Consider the following 15934-nt stretch of genomic DNA (forward strand, 5'->3'; position numbering starts at 1 on the left):
GCCGTACCAAACCCTAAATTGCCAGTCTTTGCGTATGATTTCGGTTATCAGTTGTAGGATGTGAGAACTAGCATTTTTAAGTCATTTATGAGGCCTTCGAAATAACATAATCTAACCTAAAATATTCTAATTTCTGTTCTCACTGCTTTTAAAGAAAGCAGTAACATTTAAGCTCACACACTCCACTCCCATGGGTAGAGAAAAAGGCGTACCTGAATCGCTTTGATATACGTCAGTTATTGAAATCCTGGTTAAAATTTTCCATTTACTAGTAGAATATTATTCTTTTCCTTCCATATTTATAGGTAAACATGTTTAGTGGTATTACAGTAACTTTAAAGTGATTAACTACTAATTAATTAGAGAAAAGGAATCATTGCTTCATAAATTAATAAGATTTAACACAGCATTCCCTGTTAAAAAAAATTCCTTTCTTTAAAAAAAAATCCTATTATTATTTTGCAGATTTCAAGCAAAACCACTTTTCACTTCGTCGCATTATCCAACCAAACTATTCATTCGTAGCAACCGAAAGTGAAGAAAACGGCAAATGTACTCGCAAAGCGAACAAAAGTAATTAAAATAGCAAAAATCGTGCATTGCTATAGAAAATGTAACTTTACTGGAGGAAAGAGAAAAAGGAGAAATCTTTTTAGTTCGAAACTAACATGAATGCAGTGCAATTACGGAAATCTTAAATGAGGTTAATTAGCGACCCAATTAACGAAAAAGAGGAATAAGGTAAATTAATCATCATTAATCACGTCATATATCAAATACGAAAGTTAGTTTTTTAACTTAATCCGTTCCGTTTGCGAGTTCACAATGGCGCCTTCTGAGAAATAAATGAAGCAAAAGTGGAACTATATTTCTTTCTTTCAGATTCGTCTCCAATCAGGTTTATTAAAATAATGAGCCTTCATTCGCTTGTATCAGTTGATGAAATGAAATGCTTGCTGATAATGATTACTTTAATGCAGATCAAATTATCAATTATTTTAAGAATCCTAATCAACAATTGTCGACAGAGCTTGCTAAAGGCTTTAACTCTTATAGCTAAATTTCTCATTTGGTTTATCCTTATGTACCTATTTCAGTCCCTTTTATAACACATGAAATTTTTGCCTTCCAGCTGCGGGATCTCATGGTGTGACAGGTAGCAGCTAAGGGTGGCCTTTCCACACGGGGGCTAAGCAGATCTTAGTGGTAAATTTGTCTTCGTCCTCACAAAGCTATACCAGGTAATACATACTCTGTCCTGCCTGGCAATGGTCGTAATCAAATCGTCTTGTCGAGGCAGGTCTAGTTGAGTGACACATGCACCGGTGATAGGATGTACTTTCGTGTCGGGACCGGTTAATTCCATTTGGTAACAAGTATCAGGTCTGGCTAGCATTGGAATATCTGTAACTTATATCTTCGTGAGAGCTAAAATGAAAACCAGAAATCATAGTAAAATTCAAAATCATAAGATAATAGGGTTAATTAATCAAATACCTTACAAATAAATTAATATGTCGCAATTGCAACTATTGTTTGCTTGTGGAGTATATTAGTCAATAGATGGATGAAGATTTCTTTTTACTTAATATATATGTATATATTCATTGATAATTTCCAACTTTCTTCTCCCTATAGTACACATAAATCGAATGTGATGTCAACCGACAATTTTTAAAAACCTATGCACCTTTATTTTAATTAAAAGACATATATTTAATATGATGTATATCATCCTTCAATTCCGAATAAATATTTTATTTCCACATAAGATTGAGTTTCGTTAAGCTCATATAAATAAAATAATAAAAATTAAATAATATTTTGCATCAGTTTTTAAAAAACTGCACAGCTCGAAATATCTAATTTACTGTCACAATAATTTGACAAAAATGCAAGTGTATACATTATACATAAAATATATTTCACATGAAATATGGCAGTAAAAAGCATTGGAAATCTATAAGAAAAACCGCGCATTTATGATACAGAACTGAAAAAGGGAATACAAATAATGCTTGCGAGCTAGCGCTTTTGCAAGTATCGTGATAAGCACAGTTGAAATGACTTTCATATTTTTACTAACATTCTTTAGATTCTTTCGTGGATATTTCAAACATTTCGCTTTTCATTTTATGAAACACTTTTTGGAATATAATGTAATTACTTTTTGCAAAGATTAAAATTCTATGAGTTAACAGTTTCAGGCTAAAGAAAAATAACAATGAACTTCCTTTTTTACTGAAAGGTTTCTTTGTTACCTTTTTTAAAAATCTCCCTTTGTTTACATTATTTCCTTCAGTAATGAAAAAGATTTTTCGATATACTATGTCAGATAATTATATAAAAAGGAAAATTATGAAGCGCTTGCGAAAGGTAATGAGAAACGGAATATTCCAACCGCATTATTCCTCTAATTAAAGAAGGCCAGTAATTTTAAAACACATCATCACTGAACGAATAGTGTTTCAGTGCTTTTATAGTAAACAACGAAGCTAATAAGTAAAAGTCTGTTTTGCAGCACTTCAAAACCGCACTCAAATGAACTTAAAATCGAACACTAAGACTAAATAGGTAATAAAACATAAATTATGTTAGGGCATTGTATATTAAAAAAAAAAGTAAACTATGCTTAATCAGACCCGGCGCTATAAATTTAGCTGCCCTGCGCAAATCTCTGCAGGTGCTAAATTTTACTGCCTCCCTAAATTAAAAATTTAACTATCGCTAAGCTATACCGCTCGTCTAATCAAAATAAGAATTGCCATTCTTGAATTTTTCTACTTAGTGGTACTCTAAATTTAAAAAAAAAAAATGCTTCCTCTAAATTCTGACGCACCGGATTCATCGGCTCTGACGTTGGCCTTGCGCTTAACTGAACTTATACTTAAGCAGAGGTAAATATATATTTCATTGCGAAATTATCCCAATGTATTGAAATAGTTGAAACACACCTAACAGGACATTGCTAAGCCACAATTATTGATTACGAAAATAAATAATCTTAGTTAATTGTAATTCAAAAACAGTAAAGCCAAGTTTAACCAAACTTTGCTAAGCTTAAACTTTATTAAACCTAAGCAGACGTTAATGCACAGCTTAATTACTAAAATAAATAAACATATTGTGTATTTAAAAACAGTGGAACTACACTTCGCAAAATTTACTAATTCTGTACAGGTACAGGTAAACGTAGGCGGGCCACCAGAATTCCATCATTAGTGGTACAATTATAATCCCGCTGCACTAACTGCGCACGTCCGCCGCACTTTGGAGGGAGAAACAATAGAATGACGGTCCGACAGTCCTTCCCTCTCTCCATACAATGAATATCTCGTCAGGAATTTCAGCTCTTCGTGTATTTTGACTACCCTTTTGCCGCACAGGTACTGTATGCTTAAGAACATATCAATGTTTTCTCCAGGATTCGAGCCTTGACCTATCGCTGCTACAGTCAGTGTCACTAACCAGTGTACCGTCTGAGTGTCTACTAATCCTACAGAGACGTAAATATATATTTGATTTTGAAATCAAATATCGTAGAGCGGATATCACAAACTGGAGGCCTTCGAAGCAACTTTATACTGCTAGCGAATACATTTTAATTATTTATTTATTACAAAGATTTCAAAGTTTTAGGTATTTGACGTCCAATTTTACATTGTTTTCATTGCCATAATGAATGAACATGAATTACGCAACATAAAATCTATAAATGGAGCTAATTAATTTACAATGCGATATAAATCTTATTCAAAGATTTGAAGATAAAAATTTTATTAATTTTATTTGTATTTATATGTAACTGTTTATGTTTATGTTTATTTGTTTATGTTTAATTTTATATGTATTTGTCAAAACATCTGTACGCTTATGAATGTTTGCTCAAACAATAATCGCTTTGTTTGGGAATACATTTATATGCAAAAAAATCATTTTCACATTTGAAAATGAAAATTAATAAGTAGTAGGTTATCGCTATTTATTCTCAAGGTTTGTCTCGCCTGGGAAGTTTTTATATTTTTTTAAAGTTTAAATTACGACCAGTGATTTGATAACTAATAAAATAGTTTAAAATTGTTTGAAATAAATGTCATACTGATGATTTAATATTTAGCTCTCAATATATATTAATTAGAAATTATAATCAGCAAAAAATGTCTTGCAGGTATAAAACGTTAGATTTCGGACAGAAAATAAATTTTAATTTGTTTTTTAATGCGATTTTATTATTATAGCTTATATATATATATGATTTGACAAGTATTTAATAAACAATGTTTAAAATAATTTAAAACATATTTTCATTTTTTAAAAATAAATCTAACCCGTCAAAACTTTTCAGATCATAAATTCGACATACATGCAGCTTGAATTTCAAGTCACTAACTTAGAGCACTATATATCTAAAACTCTGAAATTTGAAAGCTGACCAAAAAGGAAATTATATCTTCTTGAATGCTACTTAACACACAAAATACGACATGTCTGTTATTATATTCTGCGAAGGAAAAAAATATTCCTTATTTTCAGCTCAGTATTTTTCATTGATTAATATTGAATTTTAACTTATAATACATGTAACAGACCTCTGTATTATAAAAAAAACTTAAGAGTAAGGGTGCAAAAATTTGAACTACATTTGCACAAAAATTTTGTAATCCCTTGCGGCTGATATCATAATGTAAATGGTTAAACACATACAGCTAGCAAACTTGAAAGACCGTCGTTCAAATTTTGGTGAGCAAAGAGTTCTATCGTTCCTGTTTCGAAAAATCTACTAATTTTCACAACTGTATCCAAATTAAAATTAGGTAGACGTTATTTGGCTACCACAGTGAAGTCTTAACCTAGGTTTCTTGCCTCTCCCCAGTCGATGTTTAAGGGAGAAGAATAAAGGAGTTAACACATTTAACTACGCTTGTTCTCTTAGTTTAAGAAGTTAATTAGGTAGAAAATAGGAGGATCCACTGTTCGAATCTGAGAGATGGCTTGATTGATTTTCTACATTTCTTGCTCCAAAAAATCAAGTTCTGAACTCATAAATCATGTGAAATTGTGTAGGATTCCCCACTGTGTAATTCTAAGTTACAGTTGAATATGAAGAATCTTAAGAGCTAGTAAGCGAATAATTGCTTGAGTTCGTGAGACAGTAAATAAACTTGGAAAAGGTTAAAAGACCCTTTATTATTCAAATAAGATTTAACAGAACTCCGTCTTGGAGTTGCACAATAAAGCTAACACTCGGGATTGAACTTAAGAGACTAGGAATTAAACTAAACTAATCTTACCTAAAGATATATAGACGTAGCTATCAAGATTCTACCGGAGTTGGCTACTTTACGCTAATTGACTGCGAAGCTATTACGGGCCTAAAGTACAGCCGAGCGTAATAATAGCTTAAGAGAGAGTAGCCTAAAAAGGCGGACGCGTGCTAGCCAGAATATCTGACATCTTTCTCACTAAGACAGTAGAACTTCGCGGTTAAATACCACTCTTCCTCAATTTACATTCAGACGTGATTCTAAAACTACTTTCTGGCCGGAAGTGGTAAGTTGAAATTAAGAAGCGATAGAAAAGGAATTTTAAAAAGACTCATACACCTTAAGACTCATAAGATCTTCGAATACGTGAGTGTTGTAAAAATTGGGATAACTTATTTATTTTAAACGCAATTACTTCCAACTTTTTATAGCTGACTACACAGTATAGCTGCTTTTTGAAATAGTAATCAGAAATTTTGTGTTACCACAAATATTATTATAATTTAATCCTTTTGTGACGAAAGTTTTCGTCATGTTTCCACCTTGCGCGCACAGATTAAAACATTCTGTTGCATAATTTAATTCGATATTTAATATATAGCTTTTGTAACATTTGGAAACTACAAAAATTCTAAGAATTTAATGGTAAATTTTTTATTTTAGTTGGAGTTGAGTGTATAAAATGTATTTCATTAAAATAATCTGTAATGTTTTCGTGCAGAAAATTTTTTATTATTAAAATGTTCATCAGATTTTTGGTTCAGTTAAGAAATAGTGCCCACATAAAGAATTCTATCCAATTTCAAGTATGTACCATTAGACATTTTTTAAATATCATGCGCGTAAGGTGGAAACATGACGAAAACTTTTGTCACAAAGCGGATTAAATTACAAAAATATTTGGGGCAACACAAACCTTCTGGTTACTACTTTCCAAAGCAGCTATATTATGTAGTCAGCTGCGAAACGTTGGAAGTAATTGCTTTTAAAGTAAATAAAATATCCTAATTCTTGGAATAGTCACATATTCGAAGATCATAAGGGATTTAAGGTGTGAACCCCCTTAACTCAAAATTTAAATGTTAATAAAATTAACATAATCCTACAGTTTGATTACTGCTACTATTTTTTCCTAACATTAATGAAATTATGTCGAATAATAGTGATATATGTGGTCCCATTAAGCAACGCCTATTGCGTAAACAATTGGTGAATATGAAATGTTCTAAAAGTTATATAGGGTAACCGAGCGGTAAAGTGGGTGTTTCGTGGTTTTCCCCAGGTTTAACGTGTATACGAGCCAGTTTACCTTAGAAAGTCCTCCACGAAGGCATCCCTCCCGTTAGGCAGATAGCCCTGGAGACTTTGCCATAATCACACACACACTAAAAGTTATATATTTCAAATTACTAGAATTTTAATTATTGGTGTTTATTGCTGATTTTTTTCACAAAGGCTTGATTGCTCATAATGCTTAATAGAAAACGGTTAAAATTATAATATTTAAATGATTCGTTGAATATAATTACCTGAAATACCATAAATCAATTGATTAAACTAAGATTTCGAAACAATACTACTTGTTCGTAAAAGCATCAATTCCCCACCAGTCTACGGCCACTAGCAGAATAACTATCTCTGCCTTCGATCTAAACGATCACCATTAAGTCTTAATGCAAATAAATAGTTCTATTTCAGGAACAGTCAGCGAAATTTGGTGCATTTTATCTTACCAATGGCAAGTTTCCTTTTGTCAACGAGCTCCGTAAAGATTCTTACAGAAATATTTAATACAATCATGAATTCAGGGACTGAAGTCATCCGGAATTCGCTTCAAGAATCGGCTTCACAAAATATGCAACGCAGCAAGCGTCCCTTGTGACCATTAATTCTTATGAAAAGCTAATTGATCGCCACAGAAGGAAGTAAACTCGGGGTTGTATGTGGAATTTTAAATCATCCTTCGCTAATGAAAATGTATCACGGGAAGATTCGGGTTAGAAAGGATCATGATGAAATATTGTTTTCTTATTTTCGGTGCTTGCTCATATTTCTAAATTTCGTAATGCAATCATTTATGTGGCTCGGAATGGAATTCTAAATTCATTTAATCGAATAATGCATCATTAGCCCATCCAAGCCGTAATTAAAGCTTGGATATAATATTAGAAAATTTATTCTAATTTGCAAAATGCATACCAAACGTTGTGGCGACTGAGGATTCCGTTACGTGTTCTAGACCATGAAAACTACAAAATTGAACTCTAAGATATTTATCATTTATACACAAAACAGCATATAAATTATTAATAGCATTACGAAGAATACAAATGGAAGTAATTATTATTTAGCCTTTAGCTTTTAATGATAAATGTAGTTAATTAAGTCTAAGAATAAAAAATATTTATTCCTCAAAACAGGATCCTTCATAACATCAAGTTTACCAAAGTCCTGTGGGGAGCGTTTCAACGTACTGTATGTACTTGCTCTGTCTGGTATATTTTGCAGATTAAATTAGTCATACTTTTATGCACTTTGCAAGATCCATAAAGCAGGATCCCACGGGAATTTACAGAATACAATAGTGAGAGAGTTTGAAAATTATGTTTTCGAATAACACATGTGGGTTAGTTTTAGCTAGCCATAAAAGAAAGTACTTACTGTGGAAGATTAAAATAGAAGATGAAACCTGTGTTTACTACAATAACTCTAAATGTCGAAATTAGTGGGCAAATCCTGGTCATCCCTAAAACGAATAACCATGGCAAATAATTTTGTTATGCCTCTGATAGGATATAAACGGCATGTTCTTTTACGAATTGCCTGGCAAAATCATAAAGGCCGCACGCTACTGTAATCAATTGCTCCGTTTGAGTGAAAATCTCCAAGAGAAGCGACCTTTTACTAGTCAAAGAACGCGACTGGTCATTTTGTTGCATCACAACGCTCTTCCGCGCATAGTTTTATCAAAAAAAGAAAATTCTCTTTAACTTACACTGGAAAGTTCTTTCACATGCGTCACATTCAAATGATCTCTTTTCTTCAGATTATTATCTGTTTAAGTCCTTACACCACACAGCTCATTGAAGACATCAGTAATATCAAAAATTGCATCGAAAACTTCATAGTCTCTCGCTGGTAAGCATATTCCCTCTAAGCCACACTTTTTTGATCAGGAAATACAAACCTCCGATATTTATGGGCTAAGGTGATAGATAGTCAGGGAAAAAACATTAATGATTAAGACTGCATTTTGCTGTTTAAAAATGTAAAGTTTATTCTCAATAAGAAACGCTGGAAATTTCTGCACCTAATATATTTGTTGTTCTTCTTGTTGTTATATTTAAGGCTTTTACATTTGCGCTAATAGTAATTTTTTTCATACTTGCCATAATAACTCTAATGACTATATGGAGCAAAACGAATGCAGTCACACTATTTGCATTATGGGTACAAAATTACACTCATGTCCATAATTTAAGGATAATTCGGAGTCACGCGGAAATCGAACTCTAAAATAAATATATCACCTGTAAAATCACTACGCACATCTTCAAGAATCATATGCAAATTTCAGGAAGTAACCAGATGACACCGATGGTACGTCACAATGACGAGAGTGTAAGAGAGTGATATATAAGGAATACAGACAAAGAAGTAAAATCGTTCGCAGGCGCTTTATAAGCATTTCAGTGCAATAACCGAATAGTTATGACACAAAGGACGCATTTGGATGATTTTTTACGTGGTAGAGTTATCGGTCGTCTGGAATGTGGGCGTACCCAACTGGAAGTATCAGATGAACTGGGAATTGAGATGAGATGAGAACTTTTCGTGATTTTTGGATTCGAAAAATTAGGCAGATTAGAAGAACAGGACACGTATTTGCGAGATTGGAGATTCGAAAGATTAGGGAAACTTTTTCTATTCACTATTGGATTTTAAGGATTTCAAATTCGAATAATTTGTGGTCTATTTAGGATTTTTGTTCGGATTTACAAGCATTGTAATTAGAATACGAGATCTTTTAAAAGTTGATTTTAATTCGTTAAATTAGTAATTATGAAGACTCAAGGGGAAGACAATATTTAGGTTTCGAATTCGTGAGATTTGAGACTCGAAGTATTTGGTAGATTATAAAGCTTCTTATGATTCGGGTTTGTAATTAAGAAAATTTAGTATCCCTTTTTTCTTTCTTTATACAGTTTTTCTTTGTTTTAACATACTTTCTGATGTGTTTAGTGTGTTCTTAAATTTAGAACAGGGTCATCTGGTATGCGTACTGTTTGTGAATGTTGAAAGACACACTGTATCATTTTAATGTATAATGGCGTAAATTTTAGTAAATTTTTATTCCATAACTAATTTCTTGATGCATGTGAAAACAAACTTATAAAATTGCGAAAATAATTCAGCAGTTGTAATGGTTTATTAGTTTTATTAATAAATTATCGCAGATTAAATAATGGCTATGTGCCTAAGTGGAAGAATGAAAAATGCATTAACAGAAATTGGTTTATATTCACGATGGACGCAGAGAAAATTACGAAAGCGTCCATGCAGTCCGACCGTTCAAAGGGATCTTGGCAAAGAACGTTAGAATGTTAATAAAATTTTAAGACACTCTAAATATATCACGGAAACAAGGCCTGATGATTTATTTATTGTTACGAGTTTTGTACTTAGATACGCTGTTTTAGTAGAATTATAAGTAAAATTTTTGTATTTATTTTGTAGCATGGAAAATCTAAAGACAAGCTAGGCTGGAAAGGTAAGAATACAAGAGCAAGTGCACTTAACATTGAGTAAATGGGTATCTCGGTAATTTGGAGAGATATCGCCATGATGACAACTGTTTTGGCGACTTATGTTGTCGCCAAATTTGACGAGAAATTGCCAAATGGCGCTGAACTTGGCGACATTTTGGTCCGTTACTTGTATTACTGTAATATGTATTGAAACTGAATCAGTGCAATTGACCGCTATGCTAGCTGTAACCGTAATTCCACACTCATATTGATTTCTAATAAGTTCGAGTAGCAGAAAGTATTAGAAATATTTCAGCGGCCGGTCGAAAACTATTTATGGTCAAATCTGCTTAGCTGCTGTTTGCTTAGTTGCTGTTTCGAGCTGTTAGTCCCTCATCAACTGAGATACCCGAGTTAGTTTCTTCTTTAGATGCGCTTTGCATTACAATTTTGCTTAACGTTCTTAGTAGTTTTATGAATAACCACTGATTGTTCTGTGTGATATCATGAACTCCTGTACGAGAATTTCAGCAGAAAATTTCAGAAATTCGAAATGTTTATTTTGTTAAAATTAATGTTTATTGATCTATCATCGGACCTTTGCTCATTCAATCTGTTACGAATCCGTACGCACACAACAGTTTTGATGCCAGAAATGAGATTCGAACCCAAGCCCAGAGAAGTGGGCTAGAAGCCATACTTACACCTAAGTAAAATCAATGGAATACTTAAAAATAACTGTAATAAAAAACATAAATCTAATCAAATACTAGCTCCTCACTATGGTCGTAGTGTATATAATGCAAATAGTATAAGACAATGGTCCTATTTATTTCTAAATTTTACTATGTATTTTATCGCAAAGTGCAATTAGTAGTTAAACATCAAACTACTAAGAACGATAAACACAACACAATGCAAAGCGCATTTAGTGAAAGACGACTCGGATATTTCAGTTCACGTATCTAGCAACTCGGAACAACAATCGGTAAGCAACTGAGAGCAGATTCTCTCTCTTTGGCCTTAAAACATTTTCAATCGGCCACCGAGATATTTCTAGTACTTTCTGCTTCTCGAAATTACTGGAAAGCAATGTAAGGGGGGAGTACTTTTACATATAGCAAAGTGGTCAATTAAATTTATTGAATTTCAGTACATATTACGGTGATACAGGGACCTTACCAAAATGTCAGCGATAAATTAAGTCGCCTGAACCGTGGTCAGCTTGGCGATATCTCGCCAAATTACCGAGATAACGATTTCCTCATTGTTAAGTGCACTTGCCCCTGTTTTTTATATTTTCGGCATAGCTTCTGTTTAAATTTTTCATGTTACAAAAGGAATATAACAATATTTAATTATAATTTAACTAAAATTACCTATCTAAGTACAAAATTCGTAACATTAAATGTTTTCTTCATAATTTCGATTGTAAATTTTACTCTTAGCAATCCGGGGACTTGAGTCACATATGATCCAAACTATACTGATACCTTAAAAAAATCTGAAATGTTTTAGATTTTATCAGTTCCCCATAAGAGTTTGTTAAGGTTTTTTACTCTCTTCCTGAGCTCGCAGTCTGCCAGTATGCTGTTGCACTCACTCCTGCTTACCACACATTTTTCTAGTATTTTTAGCTTTACGCTAAAGTCTACTTTTCTTCGCACTTACGATGTACACAGTTCAGCACCAAAATCACAAAAATTTTGAAAGCGGCATAGCAGCGTATGTTTAGAATTCCAGATAGTGTTAGTGTTTTAGCGTAAAATTTGTTCTACTTTATTTTTACACTTTTCTCAGTTCACCATATCAACGTTCAGTTTTCTTAGTAAGGTGACTTAAAAAATACTTTTCTTTTTTTATTATTAACTTTTTACGTGTTAACTTTATTTACTAAATATCTTGTTGCTCCCACTTAATCCACATAAATGCAATTCAACAGCAAGATCACAAAATATTTAGAAGTAGCATATCTTTAGAATTACCGACAGACAGTCTCGCGAGGTGGATATAAAAATGTTTTATTTCGTACATTGTTGCCACAGCTCGTTTTCAAATCCTTGAGTTTGTTAATCAAAAACTCATTAACGTTTTACAAAATATGTAATAAATAATAAAAAAAAAATATGAAAATATCTTTAAGATATTGCATTGCACCCAAAGGCGCGTTTTTTAACGTTTTTTGCGTTGCATTTACTTATATCATGTTCTTCGCACTTAAACCATAAAATTCAATTCAACAGCATTATCATAAAATATTTAAAAGAGCATATCTTTAGAATTCCCGACAGACAGTCTCGCGTGCTAGGATTAAAAATGTGTTTCTTTTTTTTTTCGCGTACAGTGTTGCAATTGCTCGCTTTGAAATCGTTGAGTTTGTTAATGAAAAATTTTCTAATGTGTGACAAAATATGAAATTGATAATAAAACAAATTCCAAACTTGGGCTTCTAGATGCCCATATTCGAATGGAGGACTACGTTATTCAAAATTTGATGTCTCTCTGTACCACTGTTTTTTCGCAGTGCAAGAAACATATATACATCCATGGAGATTCTTCAATATTTAATCTCTTTAAATATAATACAGGGCTCTAATATTTTGTAAAAATAATTTGAAAAGTGTTCCGACATTTATGGTGAACCTACGCAAATTGCTAACACGAAATTACTAGCCCTTTTAGAAAAATTGTCCCTTTGGGCTAATAACGCCATTCTATGAAAATAAAGAATATTTTTAATAAGATAGATCATGAATTATTTTTTATCATTTAAATCAATCTAATTAGAAATAAGAAACTAATATTCTTAAGTACTGCATCTATTGCTTTCAAATGATTTAGTTTGTTAATCCACAACAGATTCATTTGGCCTAACGCCAACAGACTCGCATGAAAAGTTAAACGACGAATTTATAGTGATTCGATGAAAAATCCATTATTTTCGAGACTAAGAGCTCCTCTTGAGGTGAAAGAAAACAGATATTTTTAATTTTGAAAGGCTCTTATATATATATATATATATATATATATATATATTATCGAGTTCAACGAATTTGTATAAATACGTTTAATACCTAAGCCAAACGAACAGAAAAAAAATATATATCACAAAATATTAATAGCTCTTGCATACTATACAATTATGTGTAAATTCGGAAAGAAAAGCAAAAATACATAAAAAAACTAAAACTTTATTTAAAGTGAAGCTTTAAAAAAATTAAAAGCTTTCTTTAAAAGCTAAAGCTTTTTAATTTTTTTAAAGCTTCATTTTAAATAAAGTATTAAAAGCTTTCTTTAAAATAAAAACATCTTACAATCTTACCTTCTCTGTCATGTTAAATAAACAACTATAACTATCCTTAAGGGAAGTAAAAGAAGGCATGAAGCGAACAAAATAAAACAAAACATATTTGAAATGAACATAGTTTATCGATCACGTGCGAGATAAACAGTAAATAGCCGAAGGAAAAGTAAGCAGGGATAAAACGAGATAACTCTGTTTTAAATGTCGAAGGATATCGCAGACTATCAATAACTGTCGCACAGGTAATTTTCAAAGCTGCAAACATGGAACGAATAACAAAACAATCGAATCGCGAATAGAATTAACCGAGCACGCTTGGTTACAACCTCATATTTCTTTTTAAAGAGAGTGCAAGTATTTCTAGAAGTTTCGAGAAAAATCACTGAGGCTTCGAATAGAGAGTTTTTGAAAATTTCATGAAAATTGTCAAGTTGACAAACAATTGCAAAATGTCTCTAACTTAACGACGTAAAAATTGTCATCAAGGTCCGGTTTTCTGCTCATATCTCCAACTTTGTTCGGCCTTACAGTGTCAGTTGACTCAGAATATGTCCACAATACACAAATTAAAAACTTAAAGGAACAACAAGTAATGATATATTTAAAACTAAAAACATAAACCACAGACAAAAATTTAACTGGAATAAATATTGCATTAAATACATAAATAAAACTGCAAAAATGTATCAAACAAATTTATAAACGAATAAACTCAAATATTTATAGCAATATTTTACTAAAATGTTCCCCAATTCAACAATCTAGTTTTTCATCTTTCGTAACATCACTCAAAGAAATAAGTTCTTCTACCCAAGAACAATATCATTTACCTCAGACAAGGGCTTACCATATCTGATGAAGTACTTATTTTCTTACTAGGAACATTTGATATGATAGCAAATGAAAGATAAATGAGCCTCGCGTGGACTCTGATGACGCCTATATTCTGACCCAGAAGTTCCTTTTCCAGCACAATCTCATCGAGTGTTGAGTAGGTAGTCTCTCTTTGCATGTAAATTACCTGAGGAAAGTAACTTTGTTTTGTGTATTAAGAAAACAGTGTTTAATGTAAAAAAATAGCACAAATAAAAAGAAATTTAAATTTTTCCGCTCTTGCAGTTTTTTAGAACTCAAGAAAAAAGTCCTAGTTTAAGAAGAAAGTCCCTAGCGGTTAACGCAGTAGAAATTATGAACATCGTGTGGAAAGTCGTAGTGCTTGTGAAAGGAAAAGCACTATAGTATTGTTTAAAGAGTAAGGTGTACTGGTTTTATTAAACTGTTATTATTATTGTACTGGTTAATGAACATTATAAAATCAATGTTCATTTTTAAAAAACATAGTTCCAGAATTTCTTTCGCGGAGTTTTTTAAAATGCTTTACATATGGATTTGCATAAATATGGGACAATTTGCATATTTTAAAATTTATTTAGAATATGGAACACATCCTTATGCCAAACAGAAAAAGTGAAAAGAATTTCAATACTTGTAGGTTAGGAACAACTTCTTTTTTCGCCGCTAAGTAGCTAAACAGTTAGGGAAGCCTACTGTAGTAACGAAGAGTCCGGGTTTGTATCCTGGAGAAGGTATGTATGTTTGTAAATGGATAGTGTCTTTGAGGCATGGGGGCACTCTAAACACATGGCGAGCCGAACGTCCTCTAGACAGGTGGGAGGGGAAGAGGGTTGGGAGATCATTGGATCCGTACCCCTCCGACATGCTCTTCATCAGAATTGATTCCGAAGTGAGTGAAGTCGTACTATCACCTGTATGGTGCTCAAGCCTATAGACATCGACAGGCGCAATCTTGCTGTCCTTGTCACAATGAGTTTTGTGGGCTTATTCTGGTATTACTCTCAGATAAGTCACAACAGCATAACGTCTTTTTTTCGAAAACCAAAGATCTTACTTGCACTTATACATCCCACCTTTCAGATACCTTAAAAGTGAGCAACATTTATCCACAGCAATCTTGCTAATAACTTAGCTATCGCTTAACCATAACTCACTTCCTGTAAGAGATGAAGAAAAATAGCTGTTCCGCATCTCATCTCATTCCATTCGATCGGGCACTGCAGCTTTTCTGTTGAGGTGAATAGAAACTGCAGCTTCTTTTCCTACAACTTTCACGGTATTTATCGTAAGAGGAATCCTTCCAGTATTTTGAAATGAGCTCCAACGAAACTACAGTCAGTAAACTTTTTAAAAATTGTTTTGCTAATGGCTGTGTAAACTATTTACAATACCATTTAATTAAATTTCTATTCGAGCATTAAATCCACAGGTAAGGGATGATTCCGCTTTGTTAATAACACATATAAATTTATTTACATATAATGCAATAGTTACAGACATAATTATTAGGAATACACCTTCGACTGTTAGGCTTAACTCCTTCGTTCTTCTAAAGTTAAGTAACCGAATAACTTCAGAGACAGGACGCTTGGAGCGCCACGTAAGGTGGGAGCTACCAGTTCATAACAACGTCAAAACAAGACTTTTTTATTCAGATGAGAATATAATTTAATCTAAACAAAATTAACTAAACTTTTAATCTAATTTTAGGAAATATTGCAATACATATATGAATTAAAAATTTTGACCTCTAATATATTAAA

Source organism: Stegodyphus dumicola, chromosome 10, assembly GCF_044657685.1.
Source record: "Stegodyphus dumicola isolate Sdum_Otavi_A_Nest chromosome 10, ASM4465768v1".
Lineage (NCBI taxonomy): Eukaryota > Metazoa > Arthropoda > Arachnida > Araneae > Eresidae > Stegodyphus > Stegodyphus dumicola.